The sequence below is a fragment of the Rhinolophus ferrumequinum genome, chromosome 14 (assembly GCF_004115265.2).
Source record: "Rhinolophus ferrumequinum isolate MPI-CBG mRhiFer1 chromosome 14, mRhiFer1_v1.p, whole genome shotgun sequence".
NCBI classification, from domain to species: Eukaryota; Metazoa; Chordata; class Mammalia; order Chiroptera; family Rhinolophidae; genus Rhinolophus; species Rhinolophus ferrumequinum.
Genome location: NC_046297.1, coordinates 43523027 through 43539701, shown reverse-complemented (window position 1 = coordinate 43539701; position 16675 = coordinate 43523027). Strand labels below are relative to the sequence as shown.

General features: G+C 38.8%; 1 protein-coding gene across 3 annotated transcripts in view; it reads left to right on the top strand.

Annotated features, from left to right (window-relative positions):
* NCALD (neurocalcin delta) overlaps positions 1–16675 on the top strand; it is a 409311-nt gene that overhangs the window by 123326 nt on the left and 269310 nt on the right. For all 3 annotated transcript variants that reach the window (XM_033126600.1, XM_033126602.1, XM_033126601.1), the window contains exon 2: positions 3599–3651. The gene's annotated coding sequence lies outside the window, so the exon portion shown is untranslated. The remainder of the gene's footprint in view (positions 1–3598; positions 3652–16675) is intronic.

Here is a 16675-nt window from a genome sequence, read left to right as displayed (position 1 = left end):
AAGGATCCTTGATTCTTGAAATTCAAAATCGCGCCCCTCTGTCCTAGGGCTGAGCACCCCCGTGACTCCTGAGTGCCTGTGGCTGTTCATTGCCACTGGAGGGTGGGTATGCGGTGGACAAAGTGGCACTTGGAGCGTTGCCCAGGCCAGGGAAAGAATGGGAGCTTTGAAAATGACTGTGAGTGAGAAGAGGAAAAGAACTCATGTGGCGCTTGCAGTGGCTGTGTCAGCTTGGTGGGGAACCACAATGTCCACTCAGTCCTAGCTTTCTCTCCATACTTTTCTCTGACATAAAAATCATCTTTCTGTCTGGTGTAGGGTGGCAGGGGGAGCAAAGCATTGCTCTGGATCATCAAGTTGTCCGTGCTCTCGGGCTTTAAAAAGCTGAAAAAGCCTTTTCTCTGCTCCAGCTGAAACATTTCTTCTGTGAGGCAGTGCCGTGGACACTGCAGGGTCCTCCTTCTGGAGAAAGGAAGGATCTCGGGATAAGACGAAGCACGAGAAACATCAATTACTAGCTCAAAACCGACTCACTATATTTGTAAGAGTTCAGTTAAAGAAAAACAGGGACGGTTTAGTGTACTGTTCTCAGTCTGTGCTGTTTCCAAGAGCAGCAAACGAGTACAACAATCTGAGCTCAGCTCATGGAATGATGCGAAATTGCATCCTGGTAGATTTTCCTCAAAGTTTTGGTATGAATAGAATTTATTTTCTTGCTGCAGTAAAGTTGAATTTTGCACCAAAACGGACATAGAATACTGGAGCTCTGTGGGTATTCACGGATGATCTGTGCTGCATGTTCTCTGTCCTTCCAGACCTGTTCTCCGCCCTTCTCCACAATTCTGGGTCCTGGGAAGCTGGTCTCCAGGGACCATGTCAATGAGCTTATCTGACCTTTGGCTTCTGTTTGGATTAGGCCAGTGGGTGGCACCCACTTCACTATCTTTTGGTGGTTCCCTTAATCCGGCCCATGCTTTATAAACAATCCCCTTCATAAAAGCTCCCATTTGAGTGTGTAATCTCTTTCCTGCTGGGACATTGAACTGATACATTATCTAATCATATCTGACCATTTTTATAGATGTGGAAACTGAGGCCCAGAGAGGCCCACTGGCTTTTCCAGTGGTGTCCCTTTCCTCCTGCTTTCCCCAGCCATGGTTGAGTATTCCCAGCCTGAGACCTGAGGCCTTGGAATGCTGGACTAGGCGTGAGGAAACCTCTGGCACTAGAGTCTGCTCTGCTCTGATGTGATGACACATTTCTAAGGAACTTCTGTTTATTTAAAAACTGTGTCCTTAAAAATTGTATTTTATGTGGCATATACATACCATGGAATATTAATCAGCTTTAAAAAAGAAGGTCATCCTGTCATATGCAATAATGCGGATGAACCTTGGTGATGTTGTGCAAAGTGAAATAGCCAGTACTGCATGATTTCACTTCTACAAGGTCTCTAAAGTAGTCAAACTCGCAGAACCAGAAAATGGTTGCCAGGGACTGGGGGAAGGGGATCTTTATTCAATAGGTATAAAGTTTCAGTTTTGCAAGATGAGTAAGTCCTAGAAATCTGATGTACAACACTGTGCCAATAGTTAACAAAGATATACTTAAAAGTTTGTTAAAAAGGCAGATGTCATGTTTTAAAAAAATTTTTTTCCCCCACAAAAAAGTGTATTTATAAATAGGTCAGAAAAGTAGTTAGTGAGAATTGTCTCCTTTGGGAGGACACTTGCATGGGGGCATGGCTGGGCCAGTGGGAAGTCAGGAAACACCTTCTTTTTTTCAGGGTGGAAGCACCTGGTGCCAGGGCTTGGCTAGATCGTCCACCTTTTTCTCAGCCACTGCCTTACATACCTATCCTCACTCCAACATGTGAGGAGTCAGCATTTCTAGTAATGCCTCTGACATGAGTGTGTGTGTGTGTGTGTGTGTGTGTGTGTGTGTGAGAAAGAGAGAATGAATTTGCATTCTTCCTTTTATTAATTTTCCTAAGTTCTCTGAGGAGTCTTTTTTGACCTCTTGTATTCATTGATTCTAAGACATGTTTTCTTTCTCTCACATTTTAATACTTTGATACCAGATGGGTCGTACAACTGAAAGCATCTCCTATTGCAATTGGTCAGATGGTAATTGTACTGTAGTTGCTTTGCTTGTGCATGTGTGAACTTGGTAGTTCTGTTGCATGACAAGACAGCTGCGACCCCTATTGTTTCAGTCAGAGATCTATTTGATGGCCCTCTGAGAAGGGAATGTGTCTTAGGTGTTGACTGAAATCTGCTGACACCTATTAGTAATATTTTCTTGCTAGCATTGACATTTGTGGAAAGGTATTGAAAACTTAGAAGAAAAATCCCAAGTACAGAACTTGAGCACTCTTAAGAAACACTGCGTCACTAAAGCTCTTGGTGGCACAGAGGACAATATTGTGTGGAAAAATATAGTCATTGAATCCTGCGTCAAAAGTGATTCAGAAGAGTGGGTTCTGAATGTGATATCTAAACTACATGAAATTGGAATACCTAACCAATTTATTTTATATTTTCATCTTTATGAATCTAATAAAATCCATGTCTAAATAAGTCGAATAGAGCTCTTTCAATAAGTATAAAATAAAAATTCTAAATCTTAGTGTTGTGTGACAGTTTAATTTGCAGCCATTTTTTCTTATTGTTACATAAAATAGCAGTGTCTCTTATAATCAGTGAATTTGACAATCAGTGAAATATAGTAGTGAAGTAGGAAGTCTATCAAATGATTAGTATGAAATCAAAAGATGATTTGGAAAGCTAAGCACTGAGGAATGAATTTACTAATTCTTTTAGTCACTAAATATTTATTAGGCATCTACTGTGAGACCAGTGCTGGGCTAGGCTTGAAGACACAGCAGTAAACAAAACAGACATGATCCCTGGGCTCACAAGGAAGATAAGACATATTGAATAAGTAGTTGTATGTGTGATGACAGAAGATGTGAAGGCTTCTTTAGAAGTGTAAATAGGGTAGCTTAAGATGATCATGGGGAACAGACAGCCTGACTGAAGAAGTGACACTTCAGGGGACAATGGAAGGACAAGTAGGACTCAGTCAGGTGGAGGTGAGTGGGGAAGGGGGAAGGTAGACCTGGCAGAAGGAGAAGTGTGTATGAAAGCTGGGAAGTTGCTAGGAGTGAGGAGCTGAGGGAAGTCCAGTGTAGCTGGAGCGCAGACAATGGTACAAAGATGAGAGACAAGGCTGGAGAAGTAGGTTGGCATCAGAAGACAAAGGGCCTTAAAAGTCATGGCAAGGCTTGGGCTTTATCCCAAGAGGAAGTTGTGGAAGGGATTTTAGGAGGGATACAGTCTGTCATGCTCAAATTTTAGAATTATCATTCTGGCCACTGTGCAAAAATGGAGTGCTGCAGATAAGGGCAGACGAAGAGAGCATGACAGTAGTCATTCTCACCTGATTAGAGGGATGGAAGCTGAGATGGGCAGAAGATATCAAATGATGCAAGGGAATCTGGGAGCAAGCAGTAATCCTCATCACTGATTGCATTCCTGTGATATTATATCCTTAGATCCTGATAACCTAAGACAATAACTTTCTTTGTTTTTGACAGAGTGACTTCTTCTGACTTGAGCCTGCAGTGTGTTTTGAGAGATCGGCTACCAGGTAAATACAGAAAATGTTTTCCTCAGAGTTATTTATAGACGCTTCTCTCCCAAGACTCTCTAAGATCTAATTCCAGCATCTCATTTAATCCTTCAATAGCCCTGTGAGTTATGGGCTATTTTATTTTCATTTTATATATGAGGAAATTGAGACAAAGAGAGTTTAGGCAACTTGATAAACATGCACAAAGATGTTAATCGCAGCATAATTTATAATAGCCAAACACAACAAAACCAAGAGGAGAGAATCTAAACATCCAATGTAGGCAAATTTTATCAAATCAATTATGGTACATCATTTGACGAAGGTACTTTAATAATAGTCTGTATCAGATTAAGAAGTTTCTCTTCTATTTCTAGTTTGCTAAGAGTAAATTAGTTCACCTGGATGTTAATTTCATTGACCGCTTTTCTAATCTACTGAAATGATCAATTGATTTTTTCCTTCATCTGTTCATAGTAATTTACATTAATTTATTTTCTAATGTTAAATTACCTTGCATTGCTGAGATAAAACCAACTTGGTCATTATGCATTATCTTTTCTAGACTTAGTTAGACTTAGTTTCCTAAGTTTTAGTCCTAAGATTGGATAAAATTTTCCTTTCTGATATTTTCCTTGTCAGGAATGGTTTTCAAAATATTGGAATTACTTGCTCCTTAAATGAATGGTGGAATATGAAAGCAAAACAGTTTAGGCCTGGTGTTTTCTTCGAGGGTAGGTTTTTTTACCTACTGATTTAATTTCTGATATAGTTAGGTTTTCTATTTTTTCTTGAGTCAGTTTTGGTAAATTTTATTTTTGGTTATATGTACACATTTCTGTTGGGTATGTGTATAGGAGGGGAGTCTCTGGGTCATGAGGTTGGTAGATGTTTAGCTTTAGCAGATACTATCAAACAGTTTTCCAAAATGGTTGTATTAATTTAAAAACTTACATGCCAGCCAGGAGATGAGGGTTCTGATTTCTCCATATCCTTCCCAATAAAAAGTATTTCGGATTTTTGTTTGATTTTTCATTTAAGCTCTTTTCATGGGTATGCAATAGTATCATATGGCAGTTTTAATTTGTATTTCCCATAGGCTGATGAAGTTGGGCACTTTTTCCTATGTTAATTGACCATTTGCATATCTTGTTTTGTGAAACACCCTTTCAATTTTTTTTTAAAAAAAAAGTGAAGTGCTTATTCAAGTCTTTTGGAAAAAAAATTGTGTCATAGTTAATTGTCTTCCTTATAGAGTTATAGACATTTTAAATAATATGTATTTTTAATTTGAGGCCTTGGTAGGACATACAGAGGGTACAAAAAAATGTATACACATTTTAAGAAAGAAAAAAAACTGTTAAAATTACACTGATAACCACTTTGAGCACCACTTGTAATTGCAGAAGTGAAACATGACTTATATTCATCTTTTGTTATCTGTACATATTGAGTGTTACAATTTTAATAGTTTTTTCTTTCTTAAAATGTGTATACACTTTTTTGGCACCCTGTGTATATTGTAAATATTTTTTAATTCTGTGGTTTACCTTTTCTCTCTCCTTTTATGAACATAAATTTCTTTAAAATAGTATAAATTACCTATTTTTTCCTTTATGTTTAACACTATTATATCCTATTTAAGAATCTTGGCCTTATTTCAAGATCCCAAAGAAGTTTTATGTTTTCTTCTGAAAGCTGTATTATTTTACTTTTATGTTTTGATGTACAGTATGTCTGGAATTGGTTTTATTGTGTATGATGTGAGATAGAGGGTCAAGATTATTTTTTTCCATGTGGATACATACTTGACCAATCACCATCGTTTGGTTATAGCACTATTTGTCTATTGTTTATTTCGGCTAGGTTTACTGAGGTATAATTAATACACAGTAAAATTCACTCTCTTGAAGTTTATGGTTTGATAAGTTTCGACAAATGTGTGCAGTCATGTAACTACCACCACAGTCAAGATGCAGAACATATCTAACCCTTGAAAAAGTGCTCCTTTGTAGCAAATCTACTCCTGCCTCCAACCCTTGACAAGCACTGATCTGATTTCTGTCTCTAGATTTTTTCTTTTTCAGAATATATCAATGGAGTCATATAGTTTTTTGTTTCAGATTTCTTTCATGTAGCATAAAGTTTCAGAGATTCATTCATGTTGTCGCCAGTACCAGTAGTTTGTTTTTTTTTTTTCATTGCTGAGTAGAATTCCATTGTGTGGCTATATCACAATCTATTTATCCATTCACCAATTGATGAACAGGTGGGTTATTTACATTTTGAATAAAGCTACTATAATCATTCATTAATAGGTGTTTGTATGAATATATGTTTTAACTTTGGGGGGTAAATTACTGGGAATATGATTATTAAGTCATATGGTTAAGTGCAGCAAGTACACATATATTTGACATTTGAAAAATCCCTCCAGCTGTTTTCAAATGACTGTGCCATTTTACATTCCAATCAGCAATATATGAAATTTTCATTACTCCACATCCTCTTTAGCACTTGGTGTTATTTTGAGTCTGTAATTTTGAGTTGATCTATAGTGTTATCTCATTATAGCTTTAATTATCATTTTCTTAATGATGTTAAATATCTTTTCATGTGGTTCTTTGGTGAAGTGTCTGTTCAAATCATCCGCTCATTTAAAAAATTAAGTTATCTGCTTTTCTATTACTGAACTATAATAGAATATATTCTGGATAAAGACCCTTTATCAATTGTGTGCTTTGCAAATACCTTTTCCCAATCTGGCTTGTTATTTATACTCTTAAAAGTGTTATTTGAAAGCTAAAGTTTTCAATTTTCATGATGTTCAATTTATCAATTTTTTTCTATGATGGATAACAGTTTTGTGTCCTAAAAATTCCTTGCTAAAACCAAGAATACAAAGATGTTCTTGTTTTTCGAAATTTTATAGTTCTAAGATTTACATTTAGTTATATGATACATTTTGAGGTAATTTTTGTATCTAGGGTGAGATACGGGTCAAGGTTCCATTTTTTATATAGATGTCCACATTTTCCAGCACCATATGTTGAAAAAGCTAGCCTTTTCCTCTTTTAATTACCTTGGCACCTTTCTCTCTCTCCTCTCCTTCTGGCACTATAATTACATGCATATTAGACTGTTTGATACTGTTCTACAGCTGTTAGATACTTTTTAAAAATTCTCCTTTCTCTTTGCATAATTTCTATAGACCTACCTTTAAGTTTACTGATTCTTTGCTTTAACTGTGTCTTGTCTCTTCATTAGCCTGTCAAAGGAATTCTTCACTTCTGAGATTGTATTTTTATTTCTAAAATTTCTGTTTAATTCTTTCTTAGAGTTTTCATGTCTCTATTCAAACTCTCCAACTTTTCCTAAATTTTATTCTTCTTTTCCACATGAGCCTTTTACAAATTAATCATAGCTATTTTAAAGTCTCTGCCTGAGTGTTCCAATACCTGAGTCATTTCTGTGTTGTATTGTTGGTTACTTTCTTTATCTTAACAGCAGGTTATTTTTCCTTGGTTTTATGAATGTCTCATAATTTTGATTTTATGTTGGACCTTATTAGTAGACGAACCATAGACAATGAAGTAAATATAATAATATTGCTTCCCAGAAAAGGGCACACTTCTTTTGTAAGTCTGTTGATGTGAGAGGGGTTGAATTAATTTTGTTACTTATGCTAACAGTATACTGTTATGTATGTTCAGCCCAACAGACTGCCAGGTTCTCCAGTGGTGGCCTGCAGTTACTGTATGCATAATGTGATTTGGTGGCCCACAGGGTTTTTCTCATTGTGCAAACTCCACCCTCAGCTTTCAGCAGACCTTCCATGCTTGCTTCACTGAGGAGATCTCTCTCCATGTTTGTGCTCCTCTCCTAGCAGCAGACTGCTCTTATTCATTGCTCAGTGCAAAGCTGTGGCCACAGTGGGGGGATTCTCAGTTGTCCTGATCCAGCCTCAATCTTGGGCAGGCCCTGTGTCATGCGGGGTGGCACGCGGGGTCTCATCTCCCACTCCCCACATAAGAACGCAGGATATGATGAGGCCAAACAGGAACACCCACAAAGCCATAGATACGGGAGTCATACCACTATATTCTCACTGGCGGCTGGGTTGGAGACACAGGAAGCAGGAGCCACACTATCCGCAACTTGCCGTCCACTTCTCTCTACCAACCATCCTCACTTGCTAGCTGCAATCTGCTCTTGCTAGCTCAGCCACCATCTTCTTGCTAGCCCCCATTTTCTGCTAGCATAACCACAGCAGTTATATTAGTGGCCAATGGCTCACTGGTTACAGCTGATGGCCAACTAGCCACAGCTGATGGCCATCCGATCACAGTTGATGGCCATTTACTTCCTGAACCAGCACCTTTCCACGTTAGGCCGAGAGCCTGGAAACTGCTCTCCTGGCTCTGTCCCCACACCCTGTGGGTCTGGGCCTTAGGACCAGGGTTTGTCTATGTTCTTGTTCCTCTTCATGGCAGCCAATCTCTGCCTTATATCTGTGGGTATCTTGAGTGGGAAAGTTTCCTACTCCTCCCTTAATGGTAGCAGAGCTCTTCTTTGTGTCACTGCAGGATTTTGATACTGAATGTGTCTTGTCCTCCCATCAGGGCAGATGGCTCTTATTTTTACCCTTCCCATGTATCAGTGGATCTCTGTTTGGACCTTTGGAGAGGGAAGGTTTTCTACTCTTCTCCCAGTGGTTTAAAGCTTTTGCTTAATGTGAAACGGCATTCTGGGTAATGGACGAGAGTTTCTTGCCTCTGCTCCACTATAGGGAGCACTCTTCAGTCTCTGACCCTGCCATCATCCTTCTTGCAAACACCTATTGGAGACCCGTAGAAGAAAATCTTGAGAGAGGTTTCCAGAAATTCTATACTTCATGCTAGCCCACACTTGCCCTTTAAGAATTCATTAAAATTTCAACTGTTTTCTTCTTACCTGCTTTAATGATGGCCACTTCTTCCTACTGTGCTTTGTCAAAGGTGACAGACTAATTCTCTAAATTAGTTCACTGGTTGTCTTGAAACCTTAGCTCTCTGATGGGCTCAATACCAGTTATGATTTTGTTGATAATGCAGCCTTTCTCATTGTCAGGATAGAAGTCAGATTCTCTGTGGCTTTCTATATCTTATGTGGATGATGTTAACCTAAAAATCTAGGAGGCAATAATTGAACAAAAAGCATTTATTTTGAATCAAAGGAATTGCAAATTGGGAAGGATAAATTCAAGTAGAAGCCCAAATATGTGTCCCCAGCTCCCTGCGGGAGAGGGGCTCAGGGTTTTTATGGGGAAAAAGGGAGGTAGACGAGGTGAACTGTATTGAAGAAGAATTCATTGGTGCTAGATGAGATAAGATTAGATTTGTACTTCATAGATTGGCTTGCAATTCAGTCATCAGGCAAAAGACTAGCTTTGTACTTCATTGATTTCTTAGCATTTCAGTCATTGGTAAAGTCCAGTTTCATGTCCTTACAAACAGGATATTCTCATTCTTGCTGAAGTCTTGAATGTTGGTGTTTTGGTTCAATTCAGAAGATAAAGAAAACGAGATGTGTGGGCCAGTTCCTCTGAAATGGCTGCTCTGGCTCTACTTTAATATGGCCGCACTCATGTTATCTTTCACATTGCAGAACTGTGTTGCAGGTTTTTAGGAGATACTAGTCTGAAAGGGAAATTTTGGTTGTCAATAAAAATGCTGGTCAGAAATAGATGAAAGCTGAATCAAAAGAAGGCAATAAAACCACAATCCAAAACTTAATGGAAAAACTGAAAGGATTAAAATTTTCTTCTCTTAGGTTGGCTGTACTTGGCATTCCTCTTTTTTCCTTCTCAGGAAGTACCTTCCTGCAGTGGCGGAATAGTGCAATAGATAGCTTGATTCGGATGTCTAGGGTAAGGAAAAGAGGAAGATCGCCTCTCTCTGCCATAATTGCTTCCATGAGAAGTTGCTGAGAAAGGGAGACCAATGAAAAGAAGACAAGAAAGAGACAGCATAACACACACTTTGGAGGTTTGTTGCTTCTCAGAAAAGGGATGTATAATGAAATATCCTAAAGAACTCCAGATGTCCGTGGGACCAAGGAGTAGTACATCATTGTAGTTCCAGACAGATCTTAATGATTCCTGAGCCATCTCAGGAGCAGTCACCTCAACTTTGAGCTTGGATATATTTAACCTCTACATCTTTGCTATTCCAGGGGTAGCATAGGGGACCAGCAGCATCAACTTCACCTGAGAACTCATTAGAAATGGGGAGTTCCAGGTCCCACCCTCGGACCTGATGAATCAGAATCTGCATTTTAACAAGATCCACAAAGGGATTCTTTTGCACTTGAATCTTTGAGAAGTGGTGTTTTATATAATCATCTTTCTTTCTTTTCTTCCTTCCCTCCCTCCTTCCCTCCCTCCCTCCCCCCTTTTTTCTTTCTTTCTTTCTTTCTTTCTTTCTTTCTTTCTTTCTTTCTTTCTTTCTTTCTTTCTTTCTTTCTTTCTTTCTTTCTTGTTTTCTTCCTTTCTTTCTTTGTTTCTAGCTAACTGTGCTTTTAATAATGAAATTAAGATATTTCAAAGTCAAAATGTTGTGAAGGTAACCCTACTTTAAGAATAAACCAGGATATAGTGCACAAAATTAAGGCATTTAAATGAATTTTCTGTTAAATTATTGAATTTAATTGAATAGTTACCAATGATATGCATATTTAAACTTTCTTATTTTAAAATTGTTCTTTAATCTCTTTTGATCCTAGCACTCAAAAACCTTAACTCTTTCTTGAAGCAGGAATTTTTTTGTAGCTTCCTCTTATAAAGGAATTTCTTAGACCTATGAAGCCTGCCTCCTAGGGGCAGTTTCGTCTTGCGTTCCACCTTGTTTCAGCTCAAGCAACAGGTTCCTACATGAAACTTCTACTGATGCTTCAAAATCTGGCCCAAACGGTCCTAGAGAGGACCCATCTCTTTGTTAAAGTTCTTGCCAAGAGACTCTCAACTATTGAATCATCCCAACTTTTAGTATCTTATGGTGCAATGATACGACTATGCTGCCAGAATTCTAGGTTTCTCTATTTTTTCTCAACTTTCAATAAAGGTTAATTTCACATGTATCCCAGTTCTTAAGTTGTCCTCTTTCCTTTGATACCATAAAAAATGCCAGACATGATTGCTGGATGATAGGACTTACTTTCCTTTTATCTTTTCTTTTGCTTTTGTAGAGGTGTGATCAAACAATATAGTGAATGTTTAAATAAAAAAAAAAAATTTACAGTAAAAGACACATTGCCATTAATCCTCCTCAAAATACTCCCCCTCGCTTCCAACACACTTATGCCATGTTCTTGCCACTTTCTGAAGAAGTTCTGGAAGTCATCTTTTGTAAGTGTCTTTATTTTCATTGTCATGGCTCCCTCAACGTCCTGAATCATTTTGACTTTGGGGAAGAGCCAGAGGTCGCAAGGTGCCAGGTCCAGTAAATGAGGTGGATGAGGACACACCATAATGTTTTTATTTGACAGAAATTGCTGTACCAGAAGCGATATGTGACATGGAAACTTTCTGTTATGATGAAAAAATACAGTGAATGCTGCTGCTGAGTGCCATCCAATAGAAAGGCAGGGATCTTCAATACAGAGAGTGGTGCATCGAACCTTAGTAACATTAACAGTGTGTGACAAGTTTCAACTTGTTCGCTGCAGTCAGTTGAGTATGAGCTATGGTTGAAAAGAAGGTGTGTTTTAAACTGTCGTAAATCATCCTCCATCATGACAATGCTCCACGTCATGCATCACTTCTGGTGTACAGACAGACAGGGAGCTAAATATCAGCTTTATTCCCAATGATCTTGGATTGAAGAATGAATTCAAATTATGGACAGGATCAGCTATAATCAGGCCTTCTATTATTTTTATTGTTGAAATCTTCTCTCATGGGAAAGGAAACTCCATGCCGCTGAGGCCAGAAATAACGAGAAGGGAGGGTGCCCAGATGGATTTCCATGCACTTTCCCTTGCTTAGTTTAAACAATGCAAGAAGTTACTCCCTGGAAGAGGAGTGAAGCGATGTACTAATGGGTAGATGTCACCTTCCAATAGTTGTAAGAAAGTAAACAGTTTTGTTTTATGTGCCTAGGAAGGAACGCTGGGAAGTAGAGAATAATGCTCCTCCCAAAAATTGTCGTATACACACACACAATCTTATATATTATTACATATTGTGATGATTGTGTTATGTTTGTTTCTTTGTAAAGTTTTCCCAACTACTGCTAATGACCTTGTTTTATAGTATAGATGGTAATCTGTTCTGGGAGTTGAAAAAAGGGAGAATTCACGTGTTGAGTTGTGAAACCCTCGCAAAGGACATGGAGACAAACTGCTTATAGATTTTAAAGAGTGGGTAGAATTGTTCCAAGTAGAAAAGAGGGTGATTCAGGGTGAATAAACAGCATGGGCTGCAGTCAGTCGACTTCTGGCTGCTTAAGCAGCTTACTGCAGGATTCTTCATGGGGTCACCCCACATTGCCACACAGAAACAAAGAAACAAACTGCTGTAACTCCCATCACCTGAAGGGGTTTGGTGTCACAGTGTGCAGCAGGCTCTGGCTTCTCTTTTCTACCTGTCATCCTTGACTCCTGCTGTCACAGTGATTTGAAAACCGGTACCAACCAGCCCTGCTCCCTATACAAGGCTGAGCTCAGGACTGTGAGTTGACAGCTAATTATCGCTGCCGATTGCTTTGCTGACAGTGCTTTGTGGCTATTTTAGTTTTTCTTGAGTGTTCCTTAATGAGAGGAAATGACATCGTGTACTGTCCAGTCAGCCTCTAGTCAGATGTTGTTACATTTGTAGAAGAATCAGGCGGCATTTGGGTTTGTCCCTGCCATGCTGGTATGAGGATCTCGGCCTGAACAGTGGACCCCACTCAGCTCTGAGACAGGTTTGCCACTGGTGTGAGAAAGAACATTCTACATTCCCAGTGTGGTCTCCAAATACCCCAAACTCCATCGGGGTCCCTATTCAGGTAGCAACGTCCCACTGAAACTTTATACCTCACAGTGGCGCTTGACCTGATGGGAAGTTTTCTTCTCTCTGAAGTATTTCAGGATTCCTTTGATATTTGTCTTTCTGGCTAACACGGAGAAACCCTTTCATTTTTCCCTGGGGAAAACAGCTGAAGATGGCTCCTGTTTGGTGATGTTTTAGAAATGTTTTGCTATGTAGTATAGTAAGTGATATCTCACTACACTGCTTTGATTAACGGGAAGAATGATCTTACGTTATAAAATATTCTGAATTATAAAATAAGTTTGAAGAGCTTTACAACTCTGAAGTCCACCAAACAACTTTTACCAGCTGTTTTTTTTAAGAGGCATTTTTTTTCTTATGGCTACTTTATTGAATACTTTGTTTGGAATAGCTGCAATTATTTGCACATAAACTATGTGTAAAAGTTTCAAAAGTTAGTTTATTTGTCGAATGAGTGTGGATCCTTTTCTAATTTCTTGTCTTCGATATTAATTCATTGCAAGAAGGATTTATTGAGCCTGCTGGGGTGCCCTTGGGCTTAACAAAATCCTTGCCCTTAAAGAACTTACATTCAAATTGGGAAATCAACATTCTCCAGTGTTCCTTTCTTCATGACGTCCTCAGAGGTATCTACGGGTTACATAGTTTTTCTCCAGGAGTATTCAGTGTTGGAGCAGAGAACACAGAAAACAGGATTATCCAGGGCTGGAAAGACAAGAGGGCAAAGATATTGAGGATTCTGTGGAGAAACCATAAGTGTCTCAGATTGGGCACAGAAGAAAGGGAGGCCAAGGTGTGTGTGTGTGTGTGTGTGTGTGTGTGTGTGTGTGTGTGTGTCTGTGTGTGATGAAGATGGAAAAGGTGGGTATGTGGAGGCCCAAGACAGGAGATCTTCGGGAGGCCAACAAAGAAATGGAGGGTGGGTAAGAGGTGAGAGACACAGAATGAAATGCTGCCAGACCTTTCCCTGTGAATCTGTCTTGTCTCCTCAACCAATGGGTAAAAAGGGCCAGGGATGACATTTCCTTTGTTCTTCAGCTCCTGGTTTAGTGTCATGCTCGTAACACATGCTTCTTAAATATTAGCTGAAGAAACTCAGCCAATTTGTGGACTTTTTGAAGATCGTTTGGGGTCAGGATCAAATTTCTTTCACATATGTAGAAATAACTGAGATGCTTGTTGGTTCATGTATATGGTGAGCTTCAAGGTGATTCCTGATATAATCTGGTGGTGGTATTAACACACACACACACACATACACACGCACACACACACACACTTAGGTGAAAAGAAAGTTTCCATCATCTGATATTTGTTCTTTACTTTTGGGTGAAGGGAAATCATTATCTCTAGTGAGACAGTCTGGAGAGACTTCAGAGAGTCCCCCTTTTGGATGTGGTTTTGCCTTACCAGTAAAGTAAAAAATGCTGTTCCTTTCCATAGCCCAATTGTTCTCCTTTCACTCTTCATGATTTTTCAGGCTAAGTCCATTTGAAGGCCCAAATGAGCAACTTAATCTTCTTTCTGATCCTATTACTGTTCCTCTGCTCAACATTCAACTTTTTCTTATGTTTATATTTAGCCGAAATAATCTTCATGAAGGACTTCCACAACTGAAGTCACAGAAAAGCCTAGAGAATAGAGTTATAATTTTGGAATAGAAGCTCAAACTTTCTGATGCCATTCCTATATATTCTTGTATATTTTATAAGGAAGTGGTTGCTCCCTGAGCACCACACCCACTGAGAGTTCTTGATGGTGATGTCTTATCTGCACTTGGTTACCCAAGGTGCTGGCCCTGTGCTTGGACACGGTGCAAGCTAAGTGTATGTGCACCTGGAGTGAATGTTCGGCAGCTTCAGTTCAAACATACCAGCGGTGTCTTGAATCCATATTTCTTAAGGTCTTAATGTTCCTTAAGCTCTTCCCCAGGCACAACAGACTTGACCAGAGTCATATGGTTACCATGGCATCCAAAGAGAGCCCTTAGAAACTCATCGACTTCTCCAGACAGAAAGATGGTAAACTGCTCCGATAGACCATTTTCTACCTTAGAAGACGAGAATAGATACTGTATTTATCTGAAACAGAAAACCTGATTTTCAAAACTTCTCTCAGGCATTATCTTTTATATTTGCTGAAAACTGCTCACAGTTTTATGTGCTCTAGCGCTAACTTGTACCAGCGTTCCTTTCATCTCTGATCTGGAAGATTCTTTCTGAATAAAACAGAAATGTGAACATCTCTGGCTAAGACATTGCTCTGAATTTTACAGAAGAGTTGAAGTAATGGAGCTCTCCTGTTTATTCAGGGAGAGTGAAGCAAAAATGGGTCTACTGTGAATAAAATGGCAGGCCTGCTTTCTTCACAGGCAACTTCTCCCCAGACAGTTCTTTGATGTTAATCTAATTCCCATTAATTGCTAACTCCAAAGCAACAGAGCTTAGATCTTTCTTTGAAAGGATTGCTTTTTATAAAATCTTATTGTTGGAAATTTCTGCTTAATGGAACAGCCACTTTTTTGCTTTAGCGTTGGTTGGCAGGGACTATTTAAGTCATTAATTTCTATTGCTTTACATATGTATAATAACACTGTGCAATGTTCAAGCACTTTTGCATCCATTGTTTTAACTTATACTTTAAGGCAGATAGACAACTTTTATTTTTTTAATTCCTTTTTTTTTTGAATGATGGAGTTGAGGGTCAGAAAGGTTATGTGTCCTTTAAAATCAGTTCTTGCCCAGAGATGGGCCTCGAATTTGAACCTACTCTTCCTGTTCCTAATTTAGACTTGAGTTGCCCTGTCACGATGGGCAAAGTATAAGGAAGGTTAGGGAGAACTGAGAGCTTGTTGCTTAATTAGCTGCTGAATCTCCCTGATTTGACTTTAACCTCCCGAAGGTGGAGATTATTTTATCCATTGTTAGAGCCCCAGCGCCTAGAATAGTGCCTGGCGCGTAGTAGGTGATCAATTAACATTTTTGTTAATAAACGCATAATAATAATGCCAACATTTTCACCTCTAGCTACCCTCTTCTTACTTATTCCAATGGCATAGAAATTGTTGAGCATAAGAATTATATCTAAAATTAACAGATAAAGAGATGGACATAGTGGGGAAATGCAGGTCGTCATCCATCAAAGTAATGGGTAGAGAACATTGAACTAAGCTGTAGAAAAACACTGAAGAAATAGAAAATAATAGCTCCTGCCTTCAGGGAGCTTAAATGTGACTTGGAGAAATAGAATACCCACCATAGGAAAGATGAGGAAAACTACTCTCCAACAGTCCGCGTGGTTGGCCCTGCCCTTATGGAAAGTCAAAGTTGAAGAAAAGAAACAGGACACGTACTGCAAAAACCTTAGTTTCAGAGGGAGAAGGAAACGGAAGAACTGTACTGTCACTTTCATTGTTTCTATAATTACCTGTACTTTTTCAAGTGTTTTTATGCAAGAAACTAAATACAGCAACTGGTCGAAGGATGAATCATTCTAATTAACTGGAATAGAAGGTGAACTTTGATGAAGCTTCAACTGGCTCATTTCTTTAAATAGTCCAGTAATTATGCTGTAGTTTAGCATCAGGTACACAATTGTTTCCATCCTTACCTCAATCAGAACTAATAGCTTCCAAGTCCTTAAGGGGCTTTTCAAGGTTTAGTTCTCAAACCACCTGCTTAAGTATCCACAGCTGAAATTCTGATGTAGGGGGTCTGATGCATGGTCTGGGAAACCGCTTCTCTTTATTTTAATACACAGTTTAGTTTGGAATAATTTTATATTTTCAGAGAAATTGCAAAGATAGTATAGTTCCTATATTTCCTTCACCTAGCTTCCTCTAATGCTAACTTCTTATATAACCAGAACTTATTTGTCAAAATTAATAAATTAATATAGGTGCAATAATATTAACCTACAGACTTTATTCGAATTTTACCAGTTGTTGCACCAACATCTTTCTTCTGTTCCGTCCAGGTTATCACACTACCTTTGTCATCATGTCTCCCTAGT